We start from the raw sequence: 13,226 nt of genomic DNA on the forward strand, positions 1-13,226 counted from the left end.
TTTTCATTTTGTTCTTCATCTGAAGATTGTTCGGAATTCAAATTTAATAAAGGCACGGAATTTATTTGCACATTATTTTTCGTTGCTTGAAGACATGTCAGGTTCTGTAGTTGATAAATGTGCGTAAGGCTTTTAGATTTTCTTGTATAGGCTTTATTCGATTTCTTGTCTTTAGATTTCCCAGAATCTAATAAAAGCACAAATATTATGTGGATTATTTGATATATTATTTTCCGTGGATTCATCCTCCGTAGGTTTCTTGGATTCTACATTCAATTAAGGCAAAGAGACGTGAATAGGATCTATTGCACTTTTTAACAGTTTAATGGATTCATTCATATTTAAATGTATTTCCTACAAAGCCTAATAAATATTAAAAAGTATTCATGGCACAAAAATATATATGATTGGAAAAATTTTCAAACTTACGAGATTAATTGCACGCACTCACAAATATAATACTGCTTACTTTTTTTCATTTACAATCATCATTATTTTGTAATTACAAATAGTATAGGGCAAAAGCAAGTAGTTTAAGCAAAGAGTTAATCATTTTAGAAGACTAATGACGCGTACTCTTACCTGTTATTTAAAAGGGGAAAAACTTTAGACCCGATATAACTTTAATATCGCTAGCAACTAAGAAAAAATATGTGCTGTTGCATAAGTGGCAGGCTATTGTTTTAAATAAAAAATTAAAATTTTTAAATCATAATTTTTTTTCCTTAGTTAATCACTGAGTGAAGATGAATGCTTTTAAACAATTAATTTTTGAAATAAAATTTTCTGACATCTAGTCATTGCATTTTTTCCTCAGAAAAGGCCATTTTCTTTTCCTTTTTCTAAATTTGATAATTCAAATATAATATTTTAAGAGAAGGAAAATTATTGAATAAAGAGACATATATTGTTAGCTAGATAGTTATTTTTTTGTGCCAAAGAAGGTAATACCTCGTTTAACATCTGGTCAAAAGTAAAAACATGTTTAAAAGTTTTCGAAGAATGCAGTGTCTTTAAGATATTCAATAATGTTTTTTATCTGGATTGTCTTCAATTAAAGTCGATAATTCAGTATATTCACTGCTAAAATATCGTTTTCTCTTCATTTTAAAATTGGAACACTGGTTCAAGATGTGCTTTAAGGTTCTGGTGCAAATAGGTACGTTAAGTGAAAGGTGTATTAATTTTGTGTGGCCAAGACATACATTGTAAAACCTCCTACTGCTTATTCTTACTTAGCTTAATAATTAGTTACCATTCCATGATATGTTATTCTCTACGGATACTATGGATACGGATAAAAAACATTTTCCTTGAATTCAAGTGGTGCCGAAATCAAATTTATCCAGACTTACCGGACTCATTGAAGAACAGGATTAAAGTTTAGAGACGGTTGCGCATCGATAGGCTTTAATATTATTTCCTCGAGGAAAGCATCTGACAATCCAAAAAAGTTTTGTAGTATAGGAAATGGAGAATTAGAGCTAGTTTTCAACGCTTATAACTCTGTTTCAAGTGCATTTTTTGCATAACTGAACTTCGTATTTAATTCATTTAATGAGATCTCAAAAGTAAGAACTTGACGTCTGCGATTTAAAATAATTTCTGCGACTTTTATTAGAAAAACTGTACTATTAATACAACAATTCGAAATAAGCCTACTTTGAAATTTCGCCTGGAGATAACTAAGGAAAACAATTGATGCAAGTAACTTGTAAGCTTTGAAAAAAAGCGGGAACACATCATGTATTAATCAACTTGCGAAGTTGCAAGAATACGAGAAAATTGAAAGTAAGGAAATCCACACTGTTAACAATAAAAAACTTTTTATTTCGACTTTGATTTTCAAATACTTTTTGTTCGACTTAGATTCTTAAATAAGTTTCTTAGTAGTATAATTATTTCCTTTGAAACGATAGTATTGTTTGTTATAATACAATATCTGGCCTAGTTTGAAAATTTTAGGTTAATATTAAGGGAAGGTATGGGGCCATTTATATATATACAGTATATGAGTGACAGTTTATTGCTTTAACATTTTCTTTATATTACGCACTTATAAAAGTAAAAAATAATAAGTTTAAGTAAAGGAATATTTTATTTACGTTATTTTTTTTTGTAAAATAAGTAATAAAAAAATTCTTTTAAATATTATTTTTAAATATTGACTATGTTTCGGGGTTCGAACCTTGGAGCCTCGGGACAAGCAATTTGTTACTTTCTATCACTTCAACCATCTGGACACATTAGGTATTCAACCTATAGCAAACTTTTTTATGTAAAAGAACGGATAACTTATGGTAGAGTTTAAGATTAGCTGCAAAAATATGCAATTGAAAAAAAAGCACTTCTTCCTTTAAGAACACATCTTTTTGTTTAATCTATCATGCTTAAATCTTAAAGAAAGATTAAGACTTATTGGATTTCGAAGGACAGTTCATTTAAAAGTATGTGGTGAATAGCAAACAAAATAGCAAAGCTAACACCTTGAAATTTTTTTGACTTAATGGTTATATTTCCATGTACTGGAACTCAATCTTAATAGTACTTAGTAGATTAACATTAAACGCACATTGATTAGTGTAAACGACATAGATTTACGATTTACTTTTTGATACGGTAAGGAAGTAACGAATGCAAATCTTAAAAATTCATTTGAGGCTTTCCACACAGAAATTTCTCGTAAAAAAAAAAAAAAAAAACATTTAATACACTTTTATTTCATTATCATGGGATCTAACATTCTGCAATGTAGGAATGGAATTTTAATGTCTCTACTTCGTATTTTTATTCTGTTATATAAGATTTAAAAGTTCACTTTTTAAGAAGAAACAATTCCATATTTTTATTATTTATTTATTTTTTTCATTTTTGTAATTTTTGATCTGCAAAGTATATTTACAAGACTATCCTTTCTTAAACAGTTTTCAGACAGTTAAAAAAAATTCATACTTCAAAACCTTCTAATAAGAATAATCAACTGTTTTTTTTTTTTTTTTAATTTTTATTTTTAATNTTTAACGTTTTTAGCTAAGAAGTTTGAAAAAGTTCTTTTTAATTTATTTAGTGGCCAAATAAAAATCTAAAACTTAAAAGACGACGAAAAAAAAATTTCTTATTGTAAAAGATTAACGAATAAAATCTACAGTTGTTGCATGCATACATTTACTTAAATTTGAGTGTGACAGCAAAATGCTGTCTTTGCATTCAAATTATAGTTAATTAGGCGATAAACCTTTTCTCCATTCATCTTTCCTGTAAATAAGTTTTCCTGATTGGAGTGTCAATATGCAGGGAAACCTCATTGCTTTCTAAAGATGATGCCGTTCAAAATTTGCGATAAAAATGGTTTTACTATCTAATCTCATGATATATTATGTATATCATATCCAACGAAAACATCGAAGGTATGTGTTTTCCGCAGCCTTATTCGATAATAATCAGTTATTATAATAATCTCCATCGTTATAAGTTGAAGATAGAGTCTAATTCACTCCGTAAGCCGCACATAAAGAACATCTTTTCTTAGTACGCAACGATTCACTGTTTAAGGATATTGACGAGTGAAATATAATTAGCATACACTTGATGATAATTAGTTTATGTGTTAGGGCGTTTATATTCGTGAGAAAACAACCATTGCCGGGGGAAAAGAAAAATATTGCCTCAACGATACTTGATTGTTAGTTCTTTCCACGCTCGTGTTATGAATAAAATGTTGGATTGTTTTGGATTATTGTTCGTTTTATGTATGTGAACGAAATATTAATGAAATTATTAAAATAGGTATTTTTAAATGGACATTTTCAAGAAAAAAGTTATTCCCGTGGAATTTGGAGTGGAATGATCGTTAAGACACAGTTCGCAGCGGAACACCGAAATCAAGATCACTGCGGTGAGTGAGTGGATGGGTGACCACTCTGATCAGCTTGTTGTTGTTGTTGTAGTTAATTTACGTCGCACTAGAGCTGCACGATGGGCTATAGACAGGGCACCCCGCCTCCTTCCAAACGCGTTCCAAACAATTTTTCGAACGAACCATTTCAATTGGCATTTCCTATGTGAATTTAAGACGGCAAGATTTTTAGTTTATTATTGAAATAACTAAATTTATATAGCGCTTCTAAGGGACTTATTCCTAATTTAAGTAGTTTTCTTTATACGGAGTATCAGTAGATTTTACGNACAGTTTAACGAGGACCAATACCGCACACCCTCGGTCCCTACGCGGCTGATCAGCTTGCGCAGACACCAAGGGTGCGCGTTATCGGTCCTCCTTAAACAATTTTATCGTAAAGTGCTCGTCTTCGCTAGCAGATTATCGGGTTACCGAAGCAGGGGGGAGGAGAAGACCCTCTGCAGAAGATCAAAATTGTGACTGCATGTTTTCGGAACATCCTCAGATGTTTTCCAGACCATGGCAAATAGTCTATTGTACAGATCTAGCGCAACGTAAATGAAGTACCTACCTATGTAGAATAAATTCAGAATACAATACCTAGATTCAACCAACAAAGGCAATGGAGACTTTATCACTGCAGAGAGGCTTTTTTTTAAAATTTATCTCAGCTCTACTAAATAAATTGTTATGTAAAGTGTCACACAAATCTTGATTACGCGAGTTGTATTTTTTATCACTGAATGATTTGAACAATCCACGCAATAAACTTTGAACTTTTTGAACAAATATTTTTCTGTGTGTGGCTGTTTCTCAAAAATATGTGCATCACTGTAAGACGCAACATTTCGTACTATTATCTATTTTATGTTTTACTTTTTATGGCTTTCTCTTTCGTTTTTATTTCTTTGTTTAGTACTTTTGCATTATTATTTCGGGGAAAAAATAGCCTTTTCTGGCTTCCTCTGTTGTAAAAAAAAAAAATAGAGTTTTATGTATAGGTAAAAATAGGGTTTAAAATGCTATTTCTTTTTAATAGTGATTTGATTTATAAAAGAATAATTAACGTTTCTCTTACTCATAGAAAGAGCCTGTGTGTCTAGGAAATTTTTATGGTGCGAAAAATATTGATGACAGTAAAAGTGTTAATACAGTTTTTTACATAATAGAGAAACCTAACATTTAATACCTTCTTATTGTATCTAAACAATTAAAATGCAACTGTTTATTTAACTTAATCTGTATGATATAGCAGCGAATGGACAAAATACAATGCTAATGAGGATGTTTTACGTTTAGTAATGGTCTACGAAATCTTCAATTTCTCTACATCTCACACACGAAGTAAAAAAGAAAAACACATCTTTTCTGGCAATTCTTTCGCCGTTGAACTTCGTTTACGTCATTTAAAAGTTAAGAATCACATACTATGATTTGCGTGTGTGCCAGCTGATATTAACAACGTCACACATAGTAACATGCTAATCTCATGAAATTAATATAGGTACAAATTATAATTACATACAAAATAACGTAATGTATATTTTTTTTAAATCTATACACAAATAAATAACCAAACTTTTATACCATCACAGAACTATACAGAACTAAAGGTTCTTACTAACGTAATCTGGTACTTCATTTTGCATAAAAGTTTAACATATTAGCCAAAAACTTTTATTTTGCAATATTTTATAGTAATTCTAATTTTTACTTCTAATTTCGTCTTTCGCAAGAAATTTTGTTGTTATCAACGTTTATGATCGTTATTTTTTTTTAAATTCATGCTTTTTATCATGAGTTTATTATTTCTAAATCCAGAATTTTCTCTACAATTTTTTGTACTTCCAACATCCATTTTCTTAATCTACATTTTTCATCACCATTAATCATCTAGATTAAAAAAAAAAAATTCTGGTTCGGGCGACAAAATTTTCCAACCACGTCAATAGAGAGACATTTCATTTTACATCTCGCCAATATAACAATTCGGCATTTAGCGTCCAAACTATCATGCTTCTTTGGCGTTAATGCCCCCAATATCGAATCTTTTCTGTATCTTTTCAAGTAAGTCCAAATTCGCAAATTTTCCTTCATATGCCGACTATTTTTTCTACTCATCATCTTTTTTTTAACGTTTTTTTTTTCTTCTTATTTTTCAGTCCCTCATATTTTAGTTACCGTACTTTTTCGTTACACTTCTAGACTAAAAACTTTTTTTTACATACTTTTAGAGACTAGAGCACTTAAAATTTGACCTTATATTTCTACTTATCTTTTCTTCTTGATTGATTGATGATACAAAATCCAAAACAGAAAAGCTACGCCGAACAATACAATAAAACATTTTGAAAGGCAAAATGCACAGAACACTTTAATTGTCGTAAAATTATAACTGATAAAATGGCATAAGTAGGTGAATAGAATCAGATAAGAGGTATAAATAAAATCAGATAAAATGTATGAATTCAATATAAAATACACGAATTAATTAGAATGGTATGAAGGTGATAGGTTGTTTGCAAAAAGGAATAAAATTGTGAATGTATTAAAAGCTTTATATACAGTTAAGAATACCAACAAATACGCAAAAATGTTATGATAATAAACGCCATCCAACTTATTTATCCATAAAATAGAACTCCCGAAACACGTTAAACGATTGGTTATTGCATTGAGGAAGGGAGGTTCACCAAACAGCAAATGAAGGTGTGTCAACCGGGTGTGACCAACTCGGAAGACGGGTAAGTTTTGCGTCTGCACTACGCTTGCGCAGTATTGACAAATGGTCCAAATTAGATTTAATCAAGGGCGGCGCCAGTGCAAAAATTCATTTACAAATACCTAATAAAAAATTTTGTAGTTGACTTTTTAGTTTTTATTTATTTATTTTTAAGAATTAGTAACAAAAAATAGTAAAATATATTGTAAATTCTATGTAATTGTAGTTTCACTGCACTACTCATAACTTTGCCCATACATTGTTAAACTAGAGACTGGGTGTGATTAGACATAGGTGAAATTGACGACTTTTCGAAGTCCCTTAGAAATCCTTTTCTTTACGAATTCTTTTTTATGTAACGTGCTTATCGATGGTTTATGGGATCACATAATTGCTTTTTGAAATTTTCAAGCAAATTGAAAGTATAAGAATAAAGTAACATTTTTTTAATTTTTTCATCTTTTTTTTAATACTTTTAAATGAAGAAAATAATTTACTTATTCGGATTCAAGGTTTATATTTTAATCAACGCAATAAATATGCAGTCGGAAAAAAAGCAAAACAGTAACAAAATATTTTTATTTATTTTTATTATCTTTTTCTTAGTAGTAAAAAGATTGTTGATTGATTCAGAAAAACAATTAAACTGTTCGTATTCAATATCTTAAAATATATATTAATCAACATAGCAGATTCTCATTGACTTATTTTATGTCCAATGTATGAAATGGAAAAAGGGAACACCTTGATTAACTTTTGATTTAATCATATTTTCACGCACAGAGAGTCAATACCATATTTTAAGTTACGAAAATGAACAGAAAAGCGCATTCCGTTCTGGATAAACATACAAGTTTGTCTATAGTTTCAGGTTTTTAATTTTCAAATGCGGAAACAGCCGCAATCTGGAAGATATGGTCTGAAGTTATGTCAAAGAGAGAGTTGGAAAGTTTGGGTCTTTCAATTTTAACTTCACTCTTCGATTATAGCCCATTATCTCGAGAACTTTCTGAATGTATTGAAAAATGCTTGCATAAAATTACAAAAAACATTTTATACACAAATATTTGAAGCAAAATAATTTTAAATAATTATTTGTTATTTTTTATTAGTTTATTAAATAATAGTAAAATATATTGAATTGTATGTTCTACACATTTTTACATCCTTTTAATTACAAAATACAAACTTTCAGAGCAATCGATCAATTAGTTTCTGAGTTATCAAATTTTAAAAAAGTCAGTTTACTTAAATTTTTATTTATCTCGAATTATTCAACCGATTTCATTCAAATTTTGCATTTTACAATTTAAAATTACCTTCCATAAAGTTATATAACAATTTGTATATGTTGCTATTTTATTTTATTCGTCGTTGAACAACCGACCCAATTTTCAGGTTCACGACTACTAATGTTCAACTCTATAATTTGTAATTTTGAACCAATCCAGAAGACAAGGAAACTCCTGGATAAGTACCAGAAGTATAAGGGGCACTTTGGCTTCCGGAAGTGACGTCACTCCGGAAAGCCAAAGTTTCTTACTACTTATACTACTTTGCTCGTAAAACCTAATTACTAATTAAATCTGAGTTTCGGGACGTTCTTTTAATTAAATATTTGTCAATTTTTAACTAAATTATTTTAATTTATTGCCCTTTTTAGTGAAATAAATGTTTTTAATTACCTTTTTAGTAAAATAAATGTATTTAAGTTCCTTTTTTTTAGTTAAAATTGTATTTTTAATTAAATACGCGTATTTACTACTTTATTTATTGAATATTATAATACTCAAAATGATATTCATTGGTGTTTCTTTCGAAAGAGATGGAAGAGGAAGAATCTGAGAGTTTAAGACTCTTAATAATTTCGATGATAATAAGCGAATAGTGTCTAAACGCATATTTGATCTAAAATAATTGCATCGCGCACCAGCCGCATAAATTCGTTTCATCTTTGAACGAAATAATTGTGAAGCGCATGTTATTTTTATAAACGTAATAAATATAGTAAAAACGTAATAAATATAATAAAAAATATGTTTCCAGATTTCTCTTTTTTTTTACTGTTTTTCAAATAGAAATTTGTGGAAGAGGAATCTGGAAAAAAATTTCAGTGATAATAAATGAGTATCAACTAAACGCATCTTTGATCGAAAATATTTGTAACGTGTTTGCGATTTTAATAACGTAATAAATATAATAAATAAACTTTTCCAGAATTCTCTTGGCTATATAAGGCTACGGAATTGACCATTGGTTATCATAAACTCAAAATATTGGGTCTGCTGACCAACAACAGTTATAAAATAAAATACATTATGTTTAAATCTCATACTGAACATGCTTTCTGCTAATTAGTAATTTCGATATGTTTTTATTTTTTGGATTTGTAGGTTTAACATTTTATAAAAGTATAAGATAACAGTTACTAACAAAACATGAGTATTTTCTTACAAACTCCACACTGATAATTGTGATGCTATTATTAATTGAAATTAAAAATTAATTTTGTAGTAAATAAAAGCATGCGTCAAAACTGAGAGAAATGTTTTACCAAAAATTTATACAATTTAAAAATCAAAATATTTTTACCTAACTCAGAAATCATTTCATTTTGAAACTTATTGTCTGATTTTTAATAAAATTTGTTTCACGTTGAATTTTGAAAAGAAGCATGCATGAATAAAATTAATCATCGGAAATTCCCATTTTACTAGAAAATTTGTCTCCTACTTGTTTTATTGTAAATTGTTTATCTTTTGAAGGTTCAAAATTACTAAAATAATGAGATTGAATTATGACAACAAAATCACTTTAATTTTATTAATTTAATTTAATATAATTTTTAATATATTTTATATTTGTCCAACATTTGTAACTATAGAAAAACACTACAAGATTTTATTTAAATCAATCACTTCCCCTAAATTAAGTTTAGGTTTTGAATGATTTAAAACTGATAATTAAAACATTTTTCATTTACTATATCGTTTTTTTTAAACAGTTAAATCCTACGTTTAACGAAACTGTACTTATTAATTCTATAGAAAAATCCAATTTATTATGAAGTCTACAATTAGCAGATGTCTCCTTTTCATAGCAAAGTTTTACGTTTATCCTTCTTCATCTGAACAGTCAACTTTCTTCAGAAACTTTATAAAAAAAAAATTCGTGACTAAGTTTACAAATAAAAAAACCAAGCATTTATTACAGTTAGGAGAAAATTAAATCTGCGTGAACTATATCTTGTACGATCCTTGTTTGATAAAAATTCGAAACATTTTAAATTGTTTTGCATAAATGTTTCAATACTCATGTATAGTTCGTTCACCTGGAGTTGGCACTTCGCTCCACCTCCTCGGACGAAGAATTCCTTTTACACGGGAAGAGAAACTTCTCCGCACTTGAAATTGAGACAACCCTTGATTCGTGCCAAACGCAAACAGTCACTTACTTCGTCTTATCATCTGCTATTATACCTTTCGCTAGTCTAGCTAATGAAATATATTACAGCAAAATGCTAAACTATTTACTCAAAAGAGAGAAATCAAATTTATGAAATATTTGATGAATGCACATTAAGATTGAGAAATAAATATTTTTATCATACGATCACTAAATAGCAACCTTGTTCACTTCCCAAAAATAGCAAAATAGTATCGTCGGATACCACGTGATGAAGGCGGAGTCAAGTGCCAACTTCTGGTGAACGAACTATAGCTGAAAAATTTTAGTGGTGCTTGGAACCGTCCGGGTAAAGAGATTTAATTTGCACCAGGAATCAGACAAAATTTTAGAACCCGCTACATCTCTGCGTTTAATAAAAAGGTTTGTTTGATAGACACTTTGCACCCAAAGCATTAACTTTACACATCTCATATGACATCCAAAACTATAATTAAGTTCATTTATTTTTAACTTATACACACAAAAATCAAATAGCAAAAAAGCTAAAAAAATTCTGCTTTTACGCACAAAATTGAAATAGAGATCTAGACTAGAAGCCGCGTCAGACCTGTGAATTCTGGTGTAAAACCAAATTTGAAAAATATGCTATACTTCAAGCAAATTTTTCTTCATCTATATAACTAATTTAAAGTTTAAAGTTAAGAAAATGTGAGTAAGCTATGAAGTTTCAATTGCTGAAAAAAAAATTAAAATATCAATATTCAAACAAATTACTAGAAGAGGAACTTCGTCATACTAAATTATCATCACATAATCGGATTATATTTTATTATTTTAAAATTCGTTTCAGCACACAGCGATACATTTTGTTTATCCAAAGATAATTTCGCACAAAAAATATATTTTAATAAGTACCTTATTATTATATTTAACAATAGCCGGAAAAACTTTGCATCATTTTCAAAATTACGACACACAAAATGACATTTTAAAGAATGCAATTTCATATGGCAAAATATGAGAGAAATCGATTTTACTGTAATATAAATTTTAAAATTAAATTCTTCTATAACTATTCGAATGATTTTTCTTAAATTTAGTATTTTGCCATGTAAAATTTTATAATCTTTAATAAGATGTAAATATATATAACCAATAAAATATAACCAACAATTTATTTTACTTTTATGGAGTAAAATAGTATAACAAATATTTAGTAAAAGTTATATTTCGCATGAAATATCCTTAGACAACTAAAATTTACAATTATGTGTCAAAAAATTTCAATTCATTGAAAAGTTTGATATACATTGAAACATATAAAAATAAAATTAAGGAGTTCAGACTTTGGATCGCTCTAATGACCAAACTATGAGGGACCATATTTTCCAGATTCCCTATATATTTGGGGCCAGAAATCCAAATCCATTGAAAAAAAGGCATATTTTTTCGAAGAAAGTACGTTTTTGAGTCTGAATTTAAAAAAAATTATGCACTAATTAGAATATTTCAAGTAACTCATTTAAATCAAACGTTATTCAAGTAGGTCAGTTTTTTTGTGTACATAAATTTGCATACAAAAAACATAGCTATGCATATATATACACGTACATACTCACACATTCATACAGGGAGCAATTAAAAAAAGATATCACCCTGCATAACTTTCATTCAAATGATAGAAATTTGAGCTTTTAGAGCTTGAATATATGAACTGCTTATCTGACATTATTTTAGTTTATTATGCTGTTTTTTAATTCATTTTTACGAGGATTTCATTCTAAAATCAAATTATTATAACTACATAGTTTGTCAGTTTACTTTCATTTGAATCTTACTTTCATTTGTTTGTCAGCTTACTTTCATTACTATCATTTTGAAAAAAATATGAGAAAGATTGCAAGACAGAAAAATATTGCTCGCTAAAACCGGGTCTTGCTCGTTAAAAGCGACTTCTGTTCCATAGACTTAACATTGATCCAACCAAATATTCTCGTTTCCCTCGGTAAATCCGAGTTCTCGTTAAATCCGAGCTCGTTATAAACGAGTTCGACTGAATAATCAAAATTTTAGAGATAATCATTTTTATAGCTTCGATTTTCTTCCATACAAAGTTTCGTGAAAGTGCAAGTAAAAGATTTTATAGTAATTATTCTATTGCACATTTTTACATATTTTTAATGCGCATTTCTTTATATATTCTACAACATTTACATATTTTACAATAATGTTCCAAATAATGTAAGTTCCTTAAGGTACTGAAATTGTGGCCCAAAAACTTCAAAGTTAATATATTAAATTTCATTTACTCAAAATATCTGGTCTCAAAATTTTAGTTCTAAAATTAAAGATAACTTCATTAATGCAATATGAATGCCACGGTTCTCTTACTTTTTAAGGACCACGTGAATGCTGCTGAAATATTAAAATGCGTATGTTTACTTTTAAGAACATAAAAGTCTTATCAATATAATGATCAAGACCCAAATATGAAACAGTTTAATTGATGATAAAAACTTCACTGGCTTAAAAAAATTAAGGGGGAATAAAAATCGATATCTTTCGAGCGCTCAAATATAAGCTCCCATTCTCAAGACTTGACAGGCGGGAATGACTAGTGATATTAATTATTGAACACTCAAAATCTATCTAAAATTATTATCATCTATTATATTTTAAATCAATGAAGTTTTTTTTTAATATTTAGTTTCTTGGGCTTATTCATTTAATAACGCAGTATATTAAATTACATCAGGCGATACTGAAACAAGTTTTACGTAGGAAAAAAGACATAGGTTCTTAGACAATTTCTTTACAGCTAGTTTAAAAAAAAAATTTTAAAAGACATAAAAAATTATTTTTACAATTTAAATATCAAAAATTGAATGTGAAAATAGAATATCCCCTAGCACTAAGAATCAAAATTAAATTTTTACAAGGACAGCTATTTCAACCAATTAAACTTTTGAGTTCCACTCTAAGTTGTTTGAAAATGTATTTTATTTATAGATTCCAGAGTTTATTTCGCATATACTTTAGGGTATACTTTAGGCGTACTTCAATATAAAGTTGAAAAAATAATTTTCTTAAAAGTCCTCCAGGTTCCCATAACAAATCAGTACCTATGGGGGTACTTATCCAGGAGTTTCCTTGTCTTCTGGATTGGTTCAAAATTTCGTTCACCTGGAGTTGGCACTA

At 28.7% G+C, this 13,226-nt stretch overlaps 1 long non-coding RNA gene across 1 annotated transcript in view; it reads right to left on the bottom strand.

The window, feature by feature from the left end:
• LOC122273164 (uncharacterized) overlaps positions 1–13,226 on the bottom strand; it is a 42,837-nt gene continuing 29,611 nt past the window's right edge. Inside the window, exon 8 of the long non-coding RNA XR_011636675.1 lies at positions 1–1,806. This is a non-coding gene — a long non-coding RNA (uncharacterized lncRNA). The remainder of the gene's footprint in view (positions 1,807–13,226) is intronic.

This window comes from Parasteatoda tepidariorum, chromosome 4 (genome assembly GCF_043381705.1).
Source record: "Parasteatoda tepidariorum isolate YZ-2023 chromosome 4, CAS_Ptep_4.0, whole genome shotgun sequence".
NCBI classification, from domain to species: domain Eukaryota; kingdom Metazoa; phylum Arthropoda; class Arachnida; order Araneae; family Theridiidae; genus Parasteatoda; species Parasteatoda tepidariorum.